The 4,981-nt window shown below is 33.2% G+C and overlaps 1 pseudogene; it reads right to left on the reverse strand.

The window, feature by feature from the left end:
- Positions 1 to 3,639: 3,639 nt before the first annotated feature.
- LOC108221238 (citrate-binding protein-like) lies at positions 3,640 to 4,981 on the reverse strand (annotated as a pseudogene).

A 4,981-nucleotide genomic window follows, 5' to 3' on the forward strand; every position in this document is an offset into this window, starting at 1 on the left:
GTTTTCCATTCTTCATTTCAAGTGTTCATCACTTTGTAAATCAAAGCATTTGTAAAGCTTTCAAGTTGTTCGTAACTTGATTGATCGTTATATCCACAGTTTTCTGTGCTTTGATAACCCGGTTGTTTTAATCACTAATCTAGAATATACCCTGTCGAATTTATTCTACGAACATTAGTGGACATTAAAACTGAACCATATTAATTATATAACGACTTAAAACATTGTTATATTAATTAATTATAATCTGATTAACAAGTCATATTCCAATCAGATTCACTTCCGCGATTATTTGGTATCGATTGTATTCAACTCCCCCCTTCAACAATCGTATCTGAACCTAACAAAGCTGAAGCTGATATGGATGCTGCAGATGTGTTGTGTCCTCCTAAATCAGCAACAAAAGGTCGTCCGAAAAAAAGACGTATCAAAGGTGGAAAAGAGGCGGCAAAAAAGAAAAGTATGACATGCTCTCAATGTAATAAATCCGGTCACACCAAACCTACATGTCCAAATAAAGAAAATAATGCTACCATTTCAAACATGTCGTCCAAAAGAAATAAAAGTTCAGCAGGTGATTTAGGATTAAATCCCATATTTACTATTAAGTATTAGGGTATACTAAGTCATGGATGGATGAAACCCATTATATGTAATTTTTGCTAAAGTTTGTTCTTGCTTTATTCTGACTTACTAATGAAAATGGTTGAGGATATTGACGTTCAAATGCATTTTATATACAGTGTTATTTTTCTTCCAAAAATCAATTTGTGAATGAAAGTCAACTGTCATAATTTCTGGAGTTATGAAAATAACCCATCTGTTTACTCTTGGATGTTCTTGGAAATGATAAATGATAATAAATAAAGTATGTGCAGTTTATTATTATCCATATGTTGTGGTTAACAGGATCCTATAAATAATATATATCTAATCATTTTTAAAATTTTAAATTTTACCCACAAACTTTGTAAATTTTAATATTTTACCTGATTTTTGACTGATTAATCCAGTTTTGACCAATTAATCATCGATTTAACTGAATCTTACCAAATCGTATTAAAAATTCGTCTGATTATCGATTATTCGGTTAATCGGCCGATTTTTAGAATATTTAATTATTATGATTTTATAAAATTATATATATATATATATATATATATATATATATATATATATACACATATATATATTAGAATAATTATAAATATAATATATAACTATACGACAAAAACTCTAATTCGACAAGAATTTCATTGTTTTTATATCAAATTATCAATAATTTTGGGTGAGTGATAATTTAATTATATAATAAAATTCTAAATTGTGTATTTTTTATATTTATATATTAATAAATATCATAATAGCAAGGATATATGTACATTTAGATATCAAGATAATATGACTTAAATAGAAATATATATAAAATTTAATTCATTTTTATAATATAAATATTCTCAATTTAAAAGAGATGAACACAGATATAACGTATATTAAAAAATATTTTAAAGCAACACGTTTGCACTGTTAAAAAGCTAGTTATTAAATTATTATTGGACTATTGTACCAGAAGTGACAGGAAGGGAGAGAACGTAAAAATATAGAATTATAGAGAGCTGAGTTGTTATTCAATGCAATCAAATGAAATTCTGCAGATGTGCAATTTATAGCAGATGTATCTAAGCGGATGACTACCGGTGCAATTTTAATACAGCATCGTGTAGTTTTTGAGGGCCTGAATTATAAGTAACATTTACCTATGAACAAAAGATTTACAGAACTTCTCCTGGAGCCAATGCAAGTTATTCTCTACTAGTATGATTGATCAGTTGATTGCCGCAAACAAACTTTACTGAATTACATAAATAACAAAATCTGCAACAATATCTTGACGTCTCACTATACAGTTAAAAACTAATATTGACCGGTGTTAAGTGACCAGCTCTCCAAAGCCTAGCTACACGTTCTTATCAGCTGAACGCAGCTTTTGCTTGGATTCTGAAGAAGAAATGGTTGCAGTGGCTACAGAGTTTGTGCCTTTAGAAGGAGCTGAAGATGGAGTTGGAAGCTTCTTGGGCATCATCTGCTCCCATGATGCTTTCGGAAGCCTTGAAGCTTGGGCTGAAACAATGAAAGCCAAAAGGCACAATATCAACAATTGGTGCTTCCAAGAAGTCATTATAATGAACTGATTATAAGCAAAATCTGGAGAATGTGTATACAGATATTGAAGCCTGATGTTTTCAGGTTAGACGTGTGAGCTTGGCAGCTTTACATAGTTTGTGGCAAGCAGACATTTTGAGGATTGTATGAGAAGTGCCAACTTGGTTGTTTGAGGAAAGACGCGACAGTGGCAGACAATGAGCATAAAATAATTGTAAACTGTTAGCAGCTTCTGTTTGTTGCTCACTAATGTAGTAGTATAATACAAGTAGAAAGTATGTGGGAGACAAGTAAACCGAGGAATTGTGTCACCTGGACCACAGTTTAAACTTCCTGAAAACTGGAAAAAAGAAATCTCATCTGCCAGATCAAATGAGCAGTTAGAAATCAGTATGCAATACGAATGTGTAATTATTGAAAGATTCATGTCGTTAAAAATGTACATGGGACTCGACTTATTATAACTCATCAACTGTCGACATGAATTATACCAGTAAACATGTCTAAATTTCTTGAATGAATCCTTAATCAAGTCTGATACAATCATGTCTAGGTACAGAATTTAGATTTGTCGATATTTAAATGAAGGAAGAATCTCTGACAGTTTCTGTACATTCATCAATTCATGTAAAATTCCAAAGGGGAAGAATCTTATAACAGTCTCTATACATTTATGTACATGTAATATTTCATAAAACTAGAATCATAAGACAGTTTCTATACATTCATGTACATATAATATTCTGCACATATATATGAGTTGAATCAATCATGTAAACACGAGCGGAATGGTCTTTCAATTATTTTGGAGTAGTTCGGTTGGTGAGCAGGCAGACAAGCCAGCTTAAAGTGACAATACTTAAACAAGCATCTTGCTCTCTTTAGTTTCTACACTTTTAAGCCAGCAAGTATTATTATATTTTTCTTACCACCAAAGTTGATGGTAATCAGTAATGCCAGTGAGATGTTGTGCATATCATGGAAATGCAAAAGTTGATGATTCCTATTATGATATCTGCAGTCACAGTTTTCTTTCTTTAAACACAACTACAAGTGATTTTATAATTTAGTAGGAAGACTACAACCATCAGTTTTTCTTTTTCTGTGAAGCACCGAAATCTTTTTTATTGTGTTTATTGTATTAAGCTGTTGTAGCAAGACATTTAAGATTTGCAATTGTTATGCATAATTTCCGAAGCCCTTTTGTTGTGTTTATTGCTAGTGAGCTGTTCTAGCAGGACTCTGTTAAGTGTTGCTTGAAGCAACAATTACCTAGGCTGCTTGGCAATAAAAACGGAACCGGATGGGGTTATTGTCTTATTGAGCATTCCCTAGTTGAATGCTCTATCATTGTCAAAGACTAATAAGACTGACTCGTGTTTGATACAACGCCTTAGACTGCAAATTGCATCCAGGTACAGATTTATGACAGAGAAAACCACCCGAAAATGAAAATTAACAAACTATATGAGTCCTTCAGTTTTTCTTAAATATCTTGATGTTCTTCCAATGAGAGTCCAGATAATGAGAATCATCATCTTGTGGAGAAACTCCACATTTGAAGAAATGTGGCCTGTAGTTTCAAACTTTAGATCCCCATCAATATAGACCTGCACTTTGTTTGCATCAAAGTCATAAATTGCATTTAGTCAAAATTATCTGCTGTATATATTATGGACGAGGGTCGGATTAGGGTAATACGAAAGGGGGCCTTTGTATGTTCTAAGCATCAGGGTTGTTGCATGAGGGCTCACGCCAAAGATTTGAATGATACATTCTCCACTTGTTCCTTTTGGCACATATCCGTGTCCAGAGAATTGCCAAACTCCTATAGAAAAATCATAACCCTGAAAAACAGAATTGGAAATTTGTTACTCAAGTACTGGTGCTTCTGTAAAACAACAAGACCATGTATAATATGCATACTGTTTGATGTTAAACATATAAACAAATCTTTGCTAACTAGTACTGTAGTGATAAAGTGGAGTTGAAAACAAAACTGGGGTATATTTGATGATTAATTTAAGTGTTTCACCTGGATGTGGATTAGTGTGGCTGTCAGGGGAATGACTCGAATGAGGCTTATCAGTTCTGCACATCCACATCTTGTGAACTACATTAATATAGCTGTATCTTTGATCTACCGGAACATTGTAACTTGTAAGGCCTTTGGATGTCAAAGTTCGACTCGTCTAATGGTAGAGAGGTATATCCAGCAGTCGGATCAACAGCCACTATGTGCTGTAAAAAGAGCCAAGCAAAGCAGAAGAAAGAAAGTAGTTAACAACTCATCTCTGGTATTAGTATCTTAGAGCTCCATAGCATATAAACTAACAATTCAATTATGTTTATATGATCTGGTCATTGTTAGTGAAAAAATGATCTTGCTAAAACTTGGTGATCGTGTAGCCCAAGTCTTGAGTTCGACCCTTGCTATCTCTACAAGTAGTAGAACAGATACTCATTACTATATGTCCTGATTGGATTTTGATGTTCTTCCGGTGAGACTACAATTAAAACTAGCATGTTTGGTATACTCCACATTCGAAGAAACGTAAATTTCCTCAACCTGTTGTTTCAAACTAGAGACACCATCGAGGTAAAATGGATTAAGGTCATGGATCGTGTTTCAGTTCAAACCATCGGCTTTATAATTTTTTTGCACCTGAGCTCCCAAGTCCCACCAAAGATTGCATAATGCATGAACTGATGAACCGTTCGTTCCATCAAATTCATATACAGCCAAACATTGGAAACCAAAGAATACAGAAATAACTTGTTGCTTAGTACAAACATAATTGGCTCCTCCATAATGCAT

This window comes from Daucus carota, chromosome 5 (genome assembly GCF_001625215.2).
Source record: "Daucus carota subsp. sativus chromosome 5, DH1 v3.0, whole genome shotgun sequence".
NCBI lineage: Eukaryota > Viridiplantae > Streptophyta > Magnoliopsida > Apiales > Apiaceae > Daucus > Daucus carota.